Source organism: Manis javanica, chromosome 10 (assembly GCF_040802235.1).
Source record: "Manis javanica isolate MJ-LG chromosome 10, MJ_LKY, whole genome shotgun sequence".
NCBI classification, from domain to species: domain Eukaryota; kingdom Metazoa; phylum Chordata; class Mammalia; order Pholidota; family Manidae; genus Manis; species Manis javanica.
Window position 1 is genome coordinate 12,919,021 of NC_133165.1, and position 22,309 is coordinate 12,941,329.

At 35.9% G+C, this 22,309-nt stretch overlaps 1 pseudogene; it reads left to right on the plus strand.

The window, feature by feature from the left end:
* The first annotated feature begins 10,182 nt into the window (after positions 1 to 10,182).
* LOC140843710 (52 kDa repressor of the inhibitor of the protein kinase pseudogene) lies at positions 10,183 to 13,483 on the plus strand (annotated as a pseudogene).
* Positions 13,484 to 22,309: the final 8,826 nt, after the last annotated feature.

The window sequence follows — 22,309 nt, forward strand, 5'->3', positions numbered from 1 at the left end:
TATAAATATCAATATTTTAGCTAGAAATTGGAATGGGGAAATGTGAAAGGTAGGTACTGAGGGGCAACTGAAGAAAGTCAGCACGCTTTAATACCCTGAGCTTGGGCAGATACATACAGAAGCAAAAGAAAAATAAAATAATGATTGTATTTCTAAAATTTTCTGGAAAAATCACAATTTAAAAAATCCCAAATTTTCAAAAGGCAATGCCAAATGTCAATGAAAAACGAGAGAAGAGTGCAATAAATTAGTTGTTTGACTTCCTATGTTTGTGAGTACATATATGTATGAGTATCTCATTTTTCTTCTGTAGAAAAGTTAATGCTTAAATGCTTAAATATTTAATATCCACATGAAAATGTATGTATGATATTTATGATACTATAAGGTACTCTATGATAGTAAAAATTCCATTTTAATGAATATTTCCATAACCAAACGAGGTATACCATTTTTTTCTAAATAATTAAGCTCACAGAATAGTCCTCATTGGTATTTTTTCATAAATCCCGTATTTCAAATAATAAAAAGTTCATATTATAACCAGTCATATCAAGACCTAGATTTATAAAACTTCATTTCCCTTCTACAGGGCAGATCATGAAAGCTCACATAATGACTTATATTTTCTTCCAATTTTATTTAAGAATTACTTAATTCTTTTTGTTAAATGAGAAGCAGAATCAAAGAGAGGGAATTCTTTTTCTTGATGACATACAGATATGTAGCACCATTTTTTGACTTGTTTTTATCTATTTGGTGTGGCTGTAAAGAATACTGCTCCTGGAACCATGCAGACCTGCATTAAAATTTTGACTTAGGCAACTTTTTTGCTCTAAATCAGCAAGGTAAGTAACATCCACAAACTCCACATTCTTTATGTTTACAATGGAGATAATAAGAATATTAAGAGTAATATTACCTACATTATCTTTTTAAAAATGTAAAGCAAAAACCAAAATCTTGTAAGTATACATGAGTCTTCCACTCTGTAAGCCCAACAGACAGACATACCAGATCTAAACATCTTCATACTCCAAATAGGGTCATTTAAGCTGCTTTCTGCTAAAAGGAAAACTTGCCTACAAGCTCCATATGAAATTCTCAGCAAGTTCTTTGATTGGAATATGGTACCAGAGCTAATGTGCTAAGCTGGAACAATTTGTTATCATACATGAAAAAGTAAGGCAGTTGTGCCCAAGAGCCCAGTATCTCTCAGATCATCTAATAAATTAATTTTTCATTAAGCATAAAGTGTATCAGTATTAGTCAGAATTCTCCAGATACACAGAATAAATAGGATATGTATATGTATACATACCACTGTTCATTCATTTTTTGAGATAAACTTAATGAACAAAACCTCTTGTAAAATCATAATTGTTGAAACTTCACTTGTGATGAAAGGGTCAAGAGAAATTGAACAAATTCTATAAATGAAGGTAGTTCATACAATGTTACAGATTTTATTTTGTTGCAATAGAAAATATTTACAAAACCAGATCATTTACTAAAGCAAGGAAATTTTGTCTTACTCAAATTTATATATATCTGTCTTGAGAGTTATTTGAAACATGAAGTTTAACTGAAAAAACATGTCTTGCTTTTAGTCTGGAAAATATATATTAACTTATATTAGGTAAGAAACGATTTTTATTACCCAAACTTGAGGTTTTATTACAGACCAGTTGGAAATTTCACTGTAAGGTATCGACTCTGTGTATTGAATTGTTCAAAACAAAGATATGAATATGAATGATATGTTACACAGATCAATCCAATTTGTTTTTTTTTTTTAATCTAAAAGCCTCTATCTTGGATTTTCCTGAATTCAAATAGTCTGGCAAATAGCCCTCATCCATACATTTGTGTATTTGATATATGGTTTGAAGAATATTGTCAATTATTTAGTGCTAAAATACCTAGAGGCAACTGGTAAAAAAATAAAAAATATTAGCATATCACAATGTGTCAACTTTTTTCCCCCTACATCCCCCTCTCTTTTTATCCTCCCTTCTTGATGAGACTATCCTTGTTTTGTGAATTTTAAATTGGATGTGTTTTGCCAAATATACATATTCTGAGTATATTCCCTTCAATTAAAGCATTTAGTCCATAAAATCCATTACAGTTAAGTCTGAACACTGAATGAGTTGCCTCTAATTCTTAGTAAAAATATGAAAATATAATGCACAAAAACAGATTTACAAGTAGAAAGAGATGAATGTATCAACTTTCAATGTTCTTTAATTACAGATTATATTTGTGAATATTCTAAATTAAGAGGCACACAAACTTTCTTGAATATTATTTCCTCCAAACATTTAGTAGAACCTGGAAATCATAAGGAACTGCTAATTTTTACCACTAAGAGATTTGGAAAGAAGTGAGTTTAGACAATTTTAGATCTTTTTCCTCATATAAGTAACACAAAGGTGCCAGCTGTTTGCCACAATCTGTTTACCTCTCCTTTTTCTCCAAAGGCAGTGACTCAGGTAGCCTGTGTTACCTAACAATCCACCCCAGAATAAATAGTTCAAGTGAACAATCTTGTTTTTCTTTCAGTTCCTAATTCTGTGAGTCAGAATCAGGACTGGGTTCGTGTGACGTTGTAGCTGAAGCGCATGCTCTCAGCCGGCACACCTCCGGGGACCGGGTTGTTTAGGAGGTCCCAGTCACACGTCTGATGGTTGGCAGCTGTTGCTCAGGTTCTTCTCCATGTGAGCACTTCATCCACTTTAGATTAATTTCTGAACTTGGTAATATTGCAGGACGAAGAAAGCAGAAGTTGCAAACCTTTTGAATTCTAGGATCAAAATGTGTGCAAGTCACTTACACCATATGCTTTCAGTTAAAGAAGTCATTTGGACAAGATCAGATTCAAGGTACCAGAAAAAAGACCCCATACTTTGATGGGAGAGGCTGCCTGAATGTGTAGACAGCTTTAGAACTATCATAGATTCATAATTAATTCAGCTTTGCCACCCTCAAATCCAGCTGGATATGGCCATGTGACTGAGCTTCAGCCTGTGAAATACTGAGATAAAGTAATGACCACAGTTGAGTTGAGTTTTAGCAGATTAAAACTTCCCATGGATACTTCTCTATGTTTCTGCCACCCAGGTTACCAAGACTTCAGTATCTAAGGTATCAGGACCGCAGGTAATGAAGATCAAACATTCAGCCTGAGTTTCTGAAGAACCATGTTAACAGAGCTTCTGCATCTAGTCCCCTCACTTGTCCTGCCTTTCTGAGGCCATCCTGAGATGCATGTGAGAAATTATAAACTGATTGGGAGTTTTCTTCCAAATATTACCTATTGGGAATAATATTTAGCATAACATAACATTGCAATTAATAAAGTGAGTTTTCTGGGGTTTTGTATATATGCCATCATGTAGTAAACCTGTAAATACTAAAACTACCTTTTACAAAGGAGATCTTTTTGAGAATAAGAAGTTTCCATCCTTTAATAGAAATGTCTACATTTTTTCTGAAAGCATAATTTCTATGTGTAAATATGAAGTTTATTAATAAAACTATTGAAGATATGTGAAACCACTGCAAATTTTTCATATAAATTCTATGGTAATTTAAAGCCTCTGTAGAGAGACTCCTCTTTTCATTTGGAGTTCAATATATATGTTTCAATCTGATCCTTAATAAAGGCTAGGGATGCTGAAAAATCTGTGTGATATGGAAAACATTGCTTCAATTTAGAGATTCAGAAATAACTATTGCAGAAATGAAAGAATCTTTGAGTAAAACAGAATTCTCTGGGTACTCAAAATTGATTTCTTTCAGAAACTTTTAGTCATCTTAAGAAATCAGATTACCAGAGAGAAGACTCCCCAAATCTCAAAGCAGTAATATTATCAGCAACATTGACTATTTGGAAGAAAACTCCCAAATACTCCAGTTTCTTTTTTTTCATGTGTAATGTCATCATGACATCATAATGTAGGTTACTTTTAATAAATGTATCTACACCTGTTTATTTATAAAGCAATGCATGAGTATGTTAAAATCTACACAGAACATATAATAAAATGAAAATTAAAAACCTCTCTCTCTTGCTGAATGACCTCAGTTCCCTTCATTGGTAAAAGATAGCAACTCTTCACAAGTGATCTTTCAAGAAAATTGTATGTTTTCATTTTCCACATTATTGTACACCCTCACTCAACATCAGCTTAGAGATATTTCTGTTTGGAGTCTATATGTCTCTTTTATGACTTTTCCATTGTAGACAGTTTTTGTTGCTTTTCCTCTATGAAATGTAAGGACTCTAATACACCTACGTGGTTCTCTCATTTCCCTTCCCCCATCTTTTTTCAGGCATTCTCACTATTTTTATATATTCAGATTTAAGACATTTACATTCTTCTGTGTACATAAAATTCCAAGAAATATTTATAGTTTTCTATTTAAATGCTTTTCTTCTCATTGTCATTCTTTTTACCAGTTTCTCTAAAATGGAGGTATTATTATCATCATTAATTATTATTACTACTATTTGATATAGCTACAGTTGGCTGAATGTGAACCACAAGTTGTATTAATTTATGTTTGATATAGGTAATCACTTGTCTGGAAATAAAATTCTTCAGGCATATGTTATGTCTGAAACTTTTACAGACTTGGCAAATGTACCCTCTAGTATGCTCTAATGAATCCTATGCAAACAGTTTTTAAATCAGATTGATTTTTGTTTGTTTGTTAGTTTGTATACACTAATAAGTAATTGGTTTTTGTATTTGGATAGTGCAGAATTTTTCCTTGTCTCTGAAATAAAAAACAAAGAGATTATATCATGTTGGTTATCTCCTTACACACAGGTTTCTTGGAGCTCAATCTGTCCTTTCCATCCAAAGATGCAGGTTGTTGCAAATGCTTTTTCCACCAATACAATTTCAATCACCTTTATCATTTTTATGTGCACCAGCTCCCAGTGTGCTCTTACAACAACGAGCACTTGAGTCTCTCCATTTGCAGGCTGTCCTCAGATACCAGACCCATTTTGCCTGCTCTTGAAATAGCAGAGGTCCTGAGAATTTATATCCCCACCCGGCCTGGGAGTAGCTGTTAAACAATGACTGATGCATGCAGGGAATAAACACCAAAGTTCCCTTGCCCCTGACTGGAATAAGTCTCAGATATGAGCTGTCCAGTCTCCAGAGCTACCCTGTGGGATTGTGCTGGTCTTTCTGTCTTCTGCTATTTCACTATACATCAGACCACTGCTGGGCTTCTTTCCAGTCCTGTTCCCATTCCTCCACTCACCCTACTGGTTCTGTCTTAGAAAAATTCATAATCCTTTTCATACATTCTTCATCTCCAAATCTGCTTCTGGTGTATTGTGTTTTTCAGAAAGGTTCTCCCTTTTACATCAGAATACTTTATATTCACTTGCTATTTTCTAGTTTTAAAGAGTATCAGTTATGCTGATAGATTTCCTTTCTCCTTCCTCATCACCTCTCATCACTTAAGTCATGCTCTTTGCTATTTTCTTTTGCATTTGTTTCTTATAATTTCTCAAGCCTGTACTACATACATTATACTTTAATTTTCTTTGTCTATCTTATATTTTACTGTTTCTAGTATTGTTTTCCTTTCTAAAACACCTTATTATTATGTTCCATTTATTTCCAAATCTGCTGGTTTGGTTTATCTTTTCTTTGTTATCTTCCTATTTCTTCTTCCCTTTTTTTCTAACTCACTCTCTTTTCCTCTTTCTCAATGTCTGTCTTTCTCTCTCTCACTTTCTGTTTATATGTTATTTTCCTCCTTTTTCAGCATTTATTTTAAGAGATGTTTACTTAATACTTGTAAGGTTTCAGGGTTAATAACAAATAGCCTTCATCTGATCACAAAGGACAGTATGGTAAGTGCTTTGTATATACTCAGTTCTTACAACAAATGTAAGTATTTTATCCCCAATTCAGAAATGAAATTAAATGCTCATGAAATTATATGTACTGGTGATGAAAAATTAATACTTGAAATTGATTTTTCTCTGATTATTACTCATTTTTATAGTTAGTTTTATAATTTAGAAGTTATGGGTCAAATTGTTCACTAAAAACAGAAATATTATTACAAATAAATCATCAATCTGGGAGATACTTGGGGCTTTTTGACTGAAAATTGTTTTAAAGTCACCTCATTGAAACAGTGTTTCAGAGGTTTGCTTAGAACACAACAAAATGAAAAAAGAAAAGAAAGCTTAGCCCATATATTAATGTTTTTACTTTCACATTCCCACCTAACATTTTGTAGTATACATAAGGCATGCTGAACACATTTGGAATATATGTAACATAAGTGTCATAGCTGAAAATATCTTGTCAAGCCATCATGGTCCAGAATCTAATAATGTTATATGCACTTTTCCTTTTATTTTATAATACAAGGAAAACATTTTTATCTATGGTATATCTGGTAGCACAATTTTAAGTCAATAAAAATGTTTAAAAGAGAGACAAGAAGGAGGAGAGAGAGAGAGGCGAGTGGGAGGGAGAGGAAGACAAGGAGGGTTGTAAGGTTTCCGGGACATGGGAGGAGCTTCTTAATTCCCATTTGGAAGTTAGTTATGACCTTGTAACTCACTTTGGCCAATGAGATATGAACCAGAATGACTCAGATCCCTTCTTAACCTCTCCCAACACATTTTGGCATGCTGATGGCAATTTATAATTCTTGGTTCTTTGCCTTTTGCACTGCAAACAATACAGATATTGTTTTATTTTCTTCAGACAGTAAAGTCATCCCAAACTCATCTGTACTATTTTATCCTTTTGAAAGGAGCTTATATTTCTAGCTAGATAGATTCTGAGATTTTTTTTGCAGTGAAATTCAATAATGCCAGTATCATTAAGACTGTCGAGAGAGAGAAGAACTTGTGAGAACTCTGTGCTTCTGTCTTTTGTTTGTTTTAAAATTTTTGTTGAGCCCTAAGCATGTGGCCTCCTCCTCCAGGTGGGAAGTGTAATCCGTTCTGTGAGGAATGGGAAAATGCTACCTGGGTTTGGTTTGATCTCTTGCTTAGGGTAGCAACCAGTTTGGTGAGGTCTCTGGTTAGTGTGACAGTCCTATAGTTCATGGACTGTAATGTGTGTAGTTCAGCACATGATTTGCATTGCAAAGGTACTTCTTCTCTGTAGTGGAAAGGAAAATGATGCATATAACTCACTCCTCCCATTTAGGTAACTGATTCAAGAAAAGAAAAAAAAACATACTAGCTGAGAAATTTCTTCTACAATGTTGCATTCTTCAACAACTGCAGTGGATTGATTATTAGCTCCAAAAGAGGCTTCGTGCAATGTTCAGGTAGCCTACATACATCTTCATGTGTCCTGCCAATCTCATTATTCCGGGAGGACTCTTAAGAGTGTATTTTATTTTCCAGTCTGCTATGACTCACTGCACTTCAAAACTGGGGAGTGTAGTTTAATGTGAAAATCCCCTTTTGGTTATCTCCTCATTAAATGTCTGACAGGTTTTCTTTGATGAGGGTGGAGAATGTGAACACATGTGAAATTTCATTTCCTTTTTAATTGTATTATGTTTGCTGTGTATTTGTAGTTTTTAAAAATTTTATTTTGTTTTCTGCTTATTGTAAAAGAAATGTTAATTTTTTTCACTTGAGAGAAAGTGGTATTTTTGGGTAAGATTACACGCTCTTAGGCAGACTGAGTTCAAATCCTGCCTATGTGGGTTAGGGATAGTTATTAAACTATGCCTCAGTTTTCATGGTATTATTCTGAGAATTCGGTAGGTTCATTCGTATACTGCACTGAGTTTACAACTGGAACATAGTAAACTCTTGATCATTATTGACTTATTAGCTATCATCTTTACTGGAATTCCCTGACTCTATTCTTTATATACTTTAACACATCTACTCCTCCTAATGGTACAATAATTAATTAAAAGAGAAAATCAAGGCTCATAGAATTCAAGTCACATGCCCAAATTTCATAGACAAAAAGTGTTCAGATCAGAACTTGAAGCCATATTAGCCAGGTTTTCAAACGACAAAAATATGTTTTCAAGATATGATAGTGTCTTTTATAATTCTCAAGTGCACTGCTGGATATTTCTCTTTACGGTCAACAATAACTTGAAACTTGTCCCAATGACATTGTCTACTGCATATATGAGACTTTGAGTATGGCAAAAGAGACACAAATATTCTAGCAGCCTCATAAAATAGCAACATGTTAATTTCTATTTTCTGAAAGTGATGCTAATATAATTTAGCTTCAAAATCTGAAGCTATAGTGCTGACTATACTTTTACTTTAGGTACTACTTGCTGTATATAATTTTTTTTCTGGAAACTTTGTAAATTAGTAATTAATTCTATAAGGTACTCATAAGATGGTTTATAGTGATACCCTCTCTGTATGTGAGAGTGAGGCAGAGAGAGAGAGAGGATGGTGAATGGAGGGATATAAAGTGGGTAATTCTTTCCAAATGGAGACCCTTTACCACAGACTGTCACTCTGTTTACCACTTTGCTTGTGTTCATTTTCATGTCATAATGCCTTATTTTGTCAATCTATGGACTACTAAATCAGGAAAGTGTAATATTCACTGAGTTTTCCTGTATTGTCCATGATTTCTGCAATGTACCTCTCTCCAAACATTCTTTTTGGCATTATTTTAACTTTAAAATTTTTTGAGAATTCAGACATCCCTATGATCATAACCTGAAGTTTTAAAATAGAGAATAAACAAATTCCCCATGGAGTTCTGAAATCCACATGCATGGGAAGCAAAACTGATTTTGTTTAGGACTCACTCTAAATTGGATTTGTTCTAAAACTTGCATTTTAAGTTATCACCTATGATTTATTTCAGAGATGTCTGATGCCGCACATCACAATTCCATGTACATTCTTTCAAAAAATATTTGTAGTCTGAAAAAACAGTAATTTGAACTCTGCATCTGCCATTAAGCTCTCAGACTCCAGATAAGGAATGTAATCTCTTTATAGTTTGTTTCCTAACTGTAAAATGAAAAAGTTATGCCTAACCTACAAGATTTTGGTAAAGATTAAAATAGGCTGTAGGTGTCAAGATCATACACTCCTGGCATATAGTGAACACTATACACCAGTAAGTGGTAGCTGACATTATTCTTGCTGTTTATATTTGTCTTCTTATTCAATCACTATTTTTTGCCTTAAACTATATTTGAGTTACCAGTTACGTAAATCACAAAGAGCTGTCTAAACTTTCTAATTTCAGTGGTATAAAAGGATTGGCCTCTGATAATAGATAAAAAATTACGATTAGCCTAAGAATACATTACATTTCTCTTATTCAAGAACAATCTTGCAACTAACTCTGGGTGACAGAGATGAGGGAAGAAAATGAGCAGATAGGAGGGGCAGGTCCAACGTGCTGCGAAACCTCATGAGATGAAAGATTACCGAAAATAGATGCCAAAAAATTCAACTACATGGAATCATTTACATAATGTATTATTAAATTAGAGAAAAATGACAAGGAAATAGAGCAATATATACAATACGTGTAGTATGAATTGTTTTGTATAAAAAGGATGGACATACAGATACACATACTATTTAGACCATTCTCATTTGAGTCTAAATTTCAGAAGGCTAATTTGAGCTTCCTTAAATAAAAGAAAGGAATTTATTGAAAGCATATTTAATTCTTTCATGTAACAATGAAACCAAAGGCAAGGCATGAGGCATGGAGAACATAGCCAATGATTCTGTGACATCTTCCTGTGCTGACAGACAGTAACTGCACTAGTGGGGATGAGGATGTAATAATATGGGGAACTGCTGAACCACTTGAAAGCAATATAAGACTGTATTATGCTTCAGTAAAGAAATTAGAAAAAAAGGCAAGCATGAATCTATTAGGTGTTAGAGATATATAGAACCAGATACTCAGCATTTTCTCTTCCTCTCTCTCTCTCTCTCTCTCTCTCTCTCTCTCTCTCTCTCCTGCTTTCCCCCCTCTCTCCCCTTGGTCTGCTTCTCTCTTCACATCAACCTCATTCTTCCCTACTTCAGATCACCTGTCACTCTCAGCTCATAACAAGATTGCTGACCATTCTGTCTCACATGGCAGACACACCAGAGAGGGGACAGTCTTCCTTGGTAAAATCTTGTCTTAAAACTACTGGTGAGGCGCGCCGGCCCTACCGAGCTGGCCGGCTGGCCTGGCTCCCCTCCCCGGCCCCGACGGGCGGGCGGACTGCCCTGAGGAGGCGGGGAGGGGAGGGCTGGGCCGGCCGGCGGGCGGGCGACGATGCCGAACTTCTGCGCTGTCCCCAACTGCACGCGGAAGAGCACGCAGTCGGACCTGGCCTTCTTCAGGTTCCCGCGGGACCCGGCCAGATGCCAGAAGTGGGTGGAGAATTGTAGGAGAGCCGACTTAGAAGATAAAACACCTGATCAACTAAATATACATTATCGATTATGTGCCAAACACTTTGAGACCTCAATGATCTGTAGAACTAGTCCTTATAGGACAGTTCTTCGAGGTAATGCAATACCAACAATATTTGATCTTACCAGTCATTTGAACAATCCACATAGCAGACACAGAAAATGAATAAAAGAATTGAGTGAAGATGAAATCAGAACACTGAAACAGAAAAAAAAATTAATGGAACTTCTGAACAGGAACAAAAGCACAAAGAAATCAACAATAGCAAATGCTCAGAACCCCAGTGCAGAAGAAGGAAGTAAGAACATGATGAGGACATTTTAGCTTTAACCCTTGAAGAGAAGGAAAACAAAGAATACTTAAAATCTTCATTTGAAATTTTGATTCTTATGGGAAAACAAAACATACCTCTGGATGGACATGAAGCTGATGAAATACCAGAAGGTCTGTTTACTCCTGATAACTTTCAAGCGCGGCTGGAGTGCCGGGTAAATTCTGGTGAAGAGGTTCTGAGAAAGCGCTTTGAGACCACAGCAGTTAACACATTGTTCTGTTCAAAAACACAGCAGAAACAGATGCTAGAGATCTGTGAGAGCTGCATTAGGGAAGAAACCCTCAGGGAAGTGAGAGACTCTCACTTCTTTTCCATTATCACTGATGATGTAGTCGACATAGCAGGGGAGGAGCAATTGCCTGTTTTGGTGAGGTTTGTTGATGAATCTCATAACCTGAGAGAAGAATTTCTGGGCTACCTACCTTATGAAGCTGATGCAGAAATTTTGGCTGTGAAATTTCACCCTACGCTAACTGAAAAGTGGGGATTAAACATGGAGTATTGTCGTGGCCAGGCTTACATTGTGTCCAGTGGATTTTCTTCCAAAATGAAAGTTGTTGCTTCTAGACTTCTAGAAAAATATCCCCAAGCTGTCTACACACTCTGCTCTTCCTGTGCCTTAAATATGTGGTTGGCAAAATCAGTGCCTGTTATGGGTGTGCCTGTTGCATTAGGGACCATTGAGGAAGTTTGTTCTTTTTTCCATCAGTCACCACAACTGCTTTTGGAGCTTGATAGTGTAATTTCTGCCCTTTTTCAGAACAATGAAGAAAAAAGTAAAGACCTGAAGGAAACTTGCCATTTTCAGTGGACAGGCAGGCATGATGCTTTTGAAATTTTAGTGGACCTTCTACAAGCACTTGTTTTATGTTTAGATGGTATAAATAGTGATACAAATACTAGACGGAATAATTCAATAGCTGGCCGAGCATTTGTACTCTGTAGTGCAGTAACAGATTTTGATTTCATTGTTACCATTGTTGTTCTTAAAAATGTTCTCTCTTTTACAAGAGCATTTGGGAAATATCTCCAGGGGCAAACCTCTGATGTCTTCTTTGCAGCCAGTAGCTTGACTGCAGTGCTTCATTCACTAAATGAAGTGATGGAAAATATTGAAGTGTATCATGAATTTTGATTTGAGGAAGCCACAAGTTTGGCAACCAAACTTGATATTCAGGTGAAACTCCCTGGGAAATTCCACAGAGCTCAGCAAGGTAACCTGGGATCTGAGCTAACCTCCGAGAGTTACTATAAAGAAGTAAGTGTTCCAACAGTGGAACACATTATTCAGGAACTGAAAGATATATTCTCGGAACAGCACCTCAAAGCTCTTAAATGCTTATCTCTGGTACCCTCTGTCATGGGACAGCTCAAATTTAATACATCAGAGGAGCACCATGCTGACATGTACAGAAGTGACTTACCCAATCTTGACACACTTTCAGCTGAACTGCACTGTTGGAGAATCAAGTGGAAACACAGAGGGAAAGATATAGAGCTTCCATCCACCATTTATGAAGCCCTCCATCTGCCAGACATTAAGTTTTTTCCTAATGTTTATTCATTGCTAAAGGTCTTATGTATTCTTCCTGTGATGAAGGTTGAGAATGAACGCTATGAAAATGGGTGAAAACGTCTCAAAGCATACCTGAGGAACACTCTGACAGACCAAAGGTCAAGTAACTTGGCTTTGCTTAACATAAATTTTGATATAAAACATGATCTAGATTTAATGGTGGACACGTATATCAAACTCTATACAACTAAGTCAGAGCTTCCTACAGATAATTCAGAAACCATTGAAAATACCTAAGAGTTTTAAAATAAGCTTTCTCTTACATTTGATATTTGAAAAAATCTAATAAATTTGAAAACATCTTACTATAAAGCTTTAAGATATATGTAGGCCACTTAATCACTGAGTATCCTGTACTGTGGACTCCCCATTGAGTACATTAGCCATTGATAATCTACCTATTTAAATAGCCTGTGTTTGAACTCTCATGCTTTGGAGACTTGTTCTTCTGAAGACAGCATTGAAATTGCGACGTTGCATATCAGTGTGATCTCTGCTAATGGAACTTTGGAATTGTTAAGTTATTTTAGATGTAACATTTATTATCACTGTGTATCCAGTTAGGTATTGAATTACCAGTTCTTTGAAGAACTAAATTTTGAGATGTGGGAGGAAGGAACACATTTTGTAAAATGTTACAGTGAAGCTCATGGCTAACCTTTGAGTAGTAGGTGTTTTAACTGTCTCATTAAAAATCTGTAATGGACAGTCAAGGGAGTTAGCAGAGAGAGAAACATGAGCTCTCTAAATGGTTTCAGTGTAGATTTTGTCTTTATCAAATGGACTTAAAGGAACAAGTTACAGTTAAAATTTGAATGGAAGAACCATGGTGCCACATCTGGTCATTGCTGCTTACATTCCTTTGATGAGTCTACAACCTCATAAGCTTTGTAGCAGGTGCATGTTCAATGCTTCTGTTTCATGGTCAGGACAGGAACTGACAGCTGATCTGTTTTCTTCTGTCTCTTCCATGACTGTATCTACAGCCTCGTCTTGATTTATAAACAAAACCTGGGAAATCTACAAAAATAAGTGTTTTGTGGTTTATCTAGGAATAATACAGAAAATATTGCTGTTACTTTTGGTGAAAAAAACCAATTTTGTATAGTTTATTTCAACCTAAATAAAATGTGAATTTTGTTACAAAAAAAAAAAAAGAAAAAAAGCTACTTGTGAAGAATTCTGAAAGTCTCAACTGAGATTTATCCATTGATCACTAATTGTGTATGGGGGCTGTGGCAAAGCAGTAGAGACCCCATTCTTTAGTCTCAGGGAGTTTCCAGAAGAGTATGAATCATGACTCAGCAGCCACTCTAATGAATATTTCCAACACTCCATATGTAGGTAAATCTATATCCATGTCTATCTCCCTGTAAGTATATGAAATGAAATAGAAGAGAAGAGGGTCGTAGAGGACAAAGTAAGGAAAGTGGGAACATTTACTTTTCCTTAATGTCCTTATGACTTGTAAGATATTTAAGGATGTTGTTTTATGTGGTTACCTAGCTTCTGATGCTGCCAGAAAAGTTAATGTGTACTTAGACTATTGGGACTGAGTTAATGGACACAGTCGCTAACATAATGGTAAACATTTCATTTTACTCTGGTCAGGCCACATTTGGAATGTTTATGGTGGATTCAGTCAAAGTCTAGTAGATGTATTGAAGAGTAATCAGCAAAGTGAAGGAAAACTATGATGGGGAAAAGGAATTCCCTATCAGGGAAAATTAGATCAACAGCCAATTACCAAGTTTACTGTAGATGATATTCATGCATCAGAAGGAGGGCTGTTAGATCAGTATTGGTAAGCTCAGAGCTGAACTAAAAAGACTTCAGTAATAATAGCTATGCTGTTGTCCGTTCATTCATATTTGATATAAGATAGAATGTTAATGAATTTTGTTTAAATTTTGTAAATTACATTAGATGACTACATTCCTTTCTACTCTAAAATTTACCTTTCCTCCTTTATGCAACTGTACTATTAACCAATACATCTCAGTGCGAAGTAAAAATGATATGGATAACAGATTAATTTTACTGTTACTTTCCATTGTTTAAAAAATTTTGGTGATTCAATTTGTTCTTAAAGTCTTTCATTAAAAATATACTACAGATTTTGGATTAAATATGGCCGTGTGAGAGGAGAGACAGAGGCTTCCTCCTAAAACTGGATACAATTAGAAAATTTAATTGGTGCAACTAATCCTGAGAGAGCAACAGGAAAGAGGACGGCACCAGAATACACACACCTGGAGAAAAGAGCAGACCTCAGCAAACGGGGTAACGTACCAGAGCTGTGGCTCCGCGGGACCCGAGCCCTTCCCCCACCCCAGCTCACCAGTGGGAGGAAGAGAAACAGAGCTGGGAGGGAGTGGAAGGCTTGGGACTGCTGAATGCCTAGCTCCAGAGATCTGCTCTGGGAGCACAAACCTACATTTCATGATGCTTTCTTGAGACTCGCATGACTGCTGGGTTGGAAGGTTAATATAGGCAGAGTTCCTGGGGAGACTGGGATTCCGGTTGCTTGTGGAAAGCAGGGATCCATATCTGGCTGCTCTGTGACAAAAACTTATACCTCTGTGACCAGCCCACTGGCTCAGGCAGTGGAGACAGGCACAGCAGCCGGGAGGCGGACAATAGCTCTTTCCTACCCCCAGTACTGCTCCCCTGCAACTCCTGACATTGCTTCAGGGGCTCAGCAGCTCCAGAATAGAGCTTCTGGATGCAAGAGGGCACCATATACAAACATAAAACGCCAAAGGAACCTTGTCCAGAGTAAAATTATTAATACAACTCCCGAGAAAGATTTAAATGATATGGACCTCATGACTCTTACTGAAAGGGAGTTCAAAATAAAAATCATCAACATCCTAATGGAGGTAAGGAAAGACATCCAAGAACTCAGGAATGAATTCAGGTCAGAGATCCAATCATTAAAGAAGACGATGGAGGTTGGATATGGTGGAGGAGACAATAAATGAAATAGAAACTAGAGAAGGGGAATACAAAGAAGCTGAGGCACAGAGAGAAAAAAGGTTCTCTAAAAATGAAAGAATATTGAGAGAACTGTGTGACCAATCCAAGCGGAACAATATTCGCATCATAGGGATACCAGAAGAAGAAGAGAGAGAGAAAGGGATAGAAAGTGTTTTTGAGGAGGTAGTTGCTGAAAACTTCCCCAATCTGGGGAAGGAGACAGTCTCTCAGGCCATGGAGACCCACAGGTCCCCCTACACAAGGGATCCAAGGAAGACAACACCAAGAAAGATAGTAATTAAAATGGGTAAGATCAAGGATAAGGACAGACTGTTAAAAGCAGCCAGAGGCAGAAATAAGATCACATTCAAAGGAAAGCCCATCAGACTAACATCAGACTTCTCAGCAGAAACCTTACAGGCCAGAAGGGAGTGGCATGATGTACTTAATGCCATGAAGAAGAAGGGCCTGAACCAAGATTACTTTATCTGGCAAGATTATCATTTAAATTTGAAGGAGGAATTAAACAATTTCCAGATAAGCAAAAGCTGAGAGAGTTTACCTCCCACAAACCATCTCTGCAGTCTCTTGTGGAGGGACTGCTATAGATGGAAGTGTTCCTAGGGCTGGATAGCTGTCACCAGAGGTAGTAAAATCACAGTAGGGAGGGTGGAGCAGCTGATTGCCAGGCAAATGCAAAAGTAAATTGACTATCCCCAAAGCCAATCAAGGGATAGACAAAAAGTACAGAATTTGATACCTAATAGATAAAGAATGAAAGAGGAAGAAAAAGGAGGAGAAATAGAAAAGAACCTTTAGGTTGTGTTGGTAACAGCATACAAGTGAGTTAAGCTAGACTCTTAGATAGTAAGGAAAGTAAACTGGACCCTTTGGTAACCACGAATCTAAAGACTGAAATGGCAATAAGAACATACCTATCAATAATCACCCTACATGTAAATGGACTAAATGCACCTATCAAAAGACATAGAGTCACTGAATGGATAAAAAAGCAAGACCCATCTATATGCTGCTTACAAGAGACTCACCTCAAACCCAAAGACATGCACAGACTAAAAGTCAAGGGATGGAAAAAGATATTTCATGCAAACAATAGAGAGAAAAAAGCAGGTATTGCAGTACTAGTATCAGACAAAATAGACTTCAAAACAAAGAAAGTAACAAGAGATAAAGAAGGACATTACATAATGATAAAGGGCTCAGTCCAACAAGAGGATATAACCATTATAAATATATATGTACCCAACACAGGAGCACCAGCATATGTGAAACAAATACTAGCAGAACTAAAGGAGGAAATAGAATGCAATGCATTCATTTTAGGAGACTTCAAGACACAATTCACTCCAAAGGACAGATCCACCAGACAGAAAATAATTAAGGACACAGAGGCACTGAACAACACACTAGAACAGATGGACCTAATAGATATCTATAGAACTCTACATCCAAAAGCAACAGGATACACATTCTTCTCAAGTGCACATGGAACATTCTCCAGAATAGACCATATACTAGGCCACAAAAAGAGCCTCAGTAAATTCAAAAGATTGAAATCCTACCAACCAACTTTTCAGACCACAAAGGTATAAAACTAGAAATAAATTGTATCAAGAAAGCAAAAAGGCTCACAAACACATGGAGGCTTACAAACACTCTTCTAAGTAGTCAATGGATCAATGACCAAATTAAAATGGAGATCCAGCAATATATGGAAATAAATGACAACAACAACACAAAGCCTCAACTTCTGTGTGACACAGAAAAGGCAGTCTTAAGAGGAAAGTATATAGCAATCCAGGCACACTTAAAGAAGGAAGAACAAACCCAAATGAATAGTCTAACGTCACAATTATCAAAACTGGAAAAAGAAGAACAAATGAGCCTAAGGTCAGCAGAAGTAGGGACATAATAAAGATCAGAGAAGGAATAAACAAAATTGAGAAGAATAAAACAATAGAAAAAATCAATGAAACCAAGAGCTGGTTCTTTGAGAAAATAAACAAAAGAGATAAGCCTCTAGCCAGACTTATTAAGAGAAAAAGAGAATCAACACACATCAACAGAATCAGATATGAGAAAGGAAACATCACGACGGACCCAAAAGAAATACAAAGAATTATTAGAGACTACTATGAAAACCTATATGCGAAGAAGCTGGAAAACCTAGAAGAAAAGGACAACTTCCTAGAAAAATACAACCTTGCAAGACTGACCAAGGAAGAAACACAAAATCTAAACAAACCAATTACCAGCAAAGAAATTGAAGTGGTAATCAAAAAACTACCCAAGAAAAAACCCCTGGACCAGATGGATTTACCTTGGAATTTTATCAGACATACAGAGAAGATATAATACTCATTCTCCTTAATGTTTTCCAAAAAATAGAAGAGGAGGGAATATTCCCAAACTCATTCTATGAAGCCAACATCACCTTAATACCAAAACCAGGCAAAGACCCCACCAAAAAAGAAAATTACAGACCGATATCCCTGATGAACATAGATGCAAAAATACTCAATAAAATATTAGCAAACCGAATTCAAAAATATATCAAAAGGGTCATACATGACAACGAAGTGGGATTCATCCCAGGGATGCAAGGAAGGTACAACATTCGAAAATCTATCAACATCATCCACCACATAAACAAAAAGAAAGACAAAAACCACACAATCATCTCCATAGATGCTGAAAATGCATTCAACAAAATTCTACACCCATTCATGATAAAAATTCTCAGCAAAATGGGTACAGAGGGCAAGTACCTCAACATAATAAAGTCCGTATACGATAAACCCACAGTCAACATCATACTGAACAGCGAGAAACTGAAAGCTTTTCCTCTGAAATCAGGAACAAGACAGGGATGCTCACTCTCCCCACTGTTATTTAACATAATACTGGAGGTCCTAGCCATGGCAATCAGATAAAACAAAGAAATACAAGGAATCCAGATTGGTAAATAAGAAGTTAAACTGTCACTATTTGTAGATGGCATGATATTGTACATAAAAAATCCTAAAGACTCCACTCCAAAACTACTAGAACTGATATCAGAGTACAGCAAAGTTGCAGGATAAAAAATTAACACACAGAAATCTGTGGCTTTCCTATACACTAACAATGAGCTAATAGAAAGAGAAATTGGGAAAACAATTGCTTTCACAATTGCATCAAAAAGAGTAAAATACCTAGGAATAAACCTAACCAAAGAAGTGAAAGACCTATACCCTGAAAACTATAAGACACTCTAAGGAGAAATTAAAGAGGACACTAACAAATGGAAACTCATCCCATGCTCTTGGCTAGGAAGAATTAATATCATCAAAATGGCCATCCTGTCCAAAGCAATATACAGATTTGATGCAATCCCTATCAAATTACCAGCAACATTCTTCAATGAACTGGAACAAATAGTTCAAAAATTCATATGAAAACACCAAAGACCCTGAATAGCCAAAGCAATCCTGACAAAGAAAAATAAAGTGGTGGGGATCTCACTCCCCAACTTCAAGCTCTACTACAAAGCCATAGTAATCAAGACAATTTGGTACTGGAACAGAACAGACCCATAGACCAATGGAACAGACTAAAGAGCCCAAATATATACCCAAGCATATATGGTCAATTAATATTCGATAAAGGAGCCATGGACATACAATGGGGAAATGACAGTCTCTTCAACAGATGGTGCTGGCAAAACTGGACAGCTACATGTAAGAGAATGAAACTAGACCACAGTCTAACCCCATACACAAAAGTAAATTCAAAATGGATCAAAGACCTGAATGTAAGTCATGAAACCATAGCACTCTTAGAAAAAAACTTTGGCAAAAATCTCTTGGACATGAACATTAGCTACTTCTTCATGAATATACTCCCCGGGCAAGGAAAACAAAAGCAAAAATGAACAAGTGGGACTATATCAAGCTGAAAAACTTCTGTACAGCAAAGGACACCATCAATAGAACAAAAAGGTACCCTACAGTATGGGAGAATATTTTCATAAATGACAGATCCAATAAAGGCTTGACATCCAAAATATATAGAGCTCATGCACCTCAATAAACAAAAAGCAAATAATCCAATTAAAATATGGGCAGAGGAGCTGAACAGACAGTTTTCCAAAGAAGAAACTCAGATGGCCAACAGACACATGAAAAGATGCTCCACATCACTAGTTACCAGAGAAATGCAAATTAAAACCACAATGAGATGTCACCTCACACCAGTAAAGATGGCTACCATCCAAAAGACAAATAACAAATGATGGAGAGGTTGTGGAGAAAGGGGAACCCTCCTACCCTGCTGGTGGGAATGTAAATTAGTTCAACCATTGTGGAAAGCAATATGGAGGTTCCTCAAAATGCTCAAAATAGATTTACCATTTGACCCAGGAATTCCACCTCTAAGAATTTACCCTAAGGATGCAGCACTCCAGTTTGAAAAAGACAGATGCAGCCCTATGTTTATCACAGCACTATTTACAATAGCCAAGAAATGGAAGCAACCTAAGTGTCCATCAGTAGATGAATGGATAAAGAAGATGTGGTACATATACATAATGGAATATTATTCAGCCATAAGAGGAAATCAAATCCTACCATTTGCAACAACATGGATGGAGCTGGAGAGTATATGCTCAGTGAAATAAGCCAAGCGGAGAAAGACAAACACCAAATGATTTCACTCATCTGTGGAGTATAAGAACAAAGGAAAAACTGAAGGAACAAAACAGCAGCAGAATCACAGAATCCACGAATGGACTAACAGTTACCAAAGGGAAAGAGACTGGGAAGAATGGGAGGGTATGGAGGGATAAGGGTGGGGAAGAAGAAAGGTGGTATATTGATTAGCATATATAAGTGGGGGGTGTGGGAAAGTGGAGGGCTTTGCAACACAGAGAAGACAAGTAGTGATTCTACAACATCTTACTATACTGATGGACAGTGACTGTAATGGGGTATGTGGGGGGGACTTGGGGTAGGGGAGAGCCTAGTAAACATAATGTTCTTCATGTAATTGTAGATTAATGATAACAAAATAAAAAATAAAAATAAAAAATCCAAAAGAAAAAAAAAACCAAACCAAAATATATATATATATATATACTACAGGCTTTAAAGTTATATTATTCAAAGTATATTTGTGTGGTATGCACAAGTATTTGATTATGTAATTTACTGTTTTGTATTATAGTGGTCTCTTGAACTTAATAACAACAAATGACCAGTACCTGATAAGTACGATTTTCAACAAATGAAATAGTGTAATATGAAAAGTGTTGTTTTTTATCAATCTCCTATTAAACAAAAAGCATAAAATGCAGATAGGACACAAGATATATGAAGTACTGAAATTTCCTAAAGCTAATTGCATCTATAAATGAAAGATTATAGAGGTATTCTCAACCTTTGTAGCACATTATGGTTTATTAACCATAAAATTAAAAGAAAATTTTGCTTACATCTGAACAGTCCACCTTATCTTATTGAAGACTATTTTGTCATTTACACTGAGACAGTATTGCTTTATCCTGAAGAAAAGTAGGACAGCAAAATGAGAACCATTGGTTGACAAAGCTCTTTTTTTTCCCCATGGTGTCACATATAGATCCTTTGGGGCTCTGGGTTATTGGCAATGTTTAATGAAGCAATCTGAAAACATAGAGATAAATACAGTAGAAGACAAAGCGATTAAAACTAAGTTATAATTGTATATCTTTTGACAGAATTACCTTCTTATTTGTCACTAAATGGAAATGATAGAATAAACTGCATCTTAAAAATTATAACCCACTTCCAAGATATTATCTTTATCTTTATTTAGTAGATGAGTCAGAAGACAACTGAGTTGTCTCCTTTTCTGAAATCTATTTTTAATTTTATTTGTACAAATGGTTGTCATTTTGAAATAATCTCCTATTTTCAGCATTATCATATAGAAATAAATAACTTTTTTTCATCCTATCTATGTGTGAATTTGCCTGTAGTATTCAATAAGTATTACATGCCTATTAATGCTAGCCAAAATAGAGGACTGCGTTCTCAATTAGGACAATAAAAAGCATTATAAAAATAACATTTTATTTTGTTTTCACCATGAGAATGTTAGGAGCATTGAAAATATTGGCAATTTTTTTACTAACAAACATAACTAAAACAAAATAATAGAATAAGCAAGAAGATAAATCAGACTGAATTAAATCCTAAGAAGATAATTTGTAAATTAAAATTGAAAAAAAGAAACATTTAAAAAACACTTAAAAAAGGGGGGGAAAATCTTAATTTTTTTTTCTCTCTGGATAATTCAGTATGAAAAGATAACTCAAAAATTAAAACAAGTAAACATAAAGTGATCACCTATAGATTCATCCATTGACAAATATAATTATTCCTTGGGCAAGAGTTGTGGAGTTAGAGGTATTGTAGTGTTGTGTTGCATAAAATGTAAAGGTAAGATAGGGCCAGTCTGAAAGAATGGAGAGTGAATATACAAACAGGAAGAAATGAGTTGACATGAGTGAATTTGAAATGAGAAAGTCAGTAAGTGACTGCATTGAGGTATGGGTGGGGACTAGATAATATGGGTAAATGTAGTAACCACATTGTTTTTTATGTGAAGCCTTCATAAGAGTGTATATCAATAATGCCTCAAAAATATTTAAAAAAACTAAAGCCAGTATGAGTATATATGATTCCCTAGAATTCCAGCTGGTCCAGAAGAAGCAGGCACAATACAGATATTTAAAATGCACCAGGTTTGCAAGTAAGAGGTTCAAGGGGGTTGATGATGACTGCAGGATAATTTGATGCAGCAAATAAATGCATATGACTTATTCTGGAAAGGATAAAGGAGGGAAATGTTCTTTGAAAATGGTGAAAAGTTGTAGGACTAATGGGTTTTAGTTCTTGATGAAATTGAAGGATCATTCAAATTTGGATACTAGAGAGAATGAGTGGA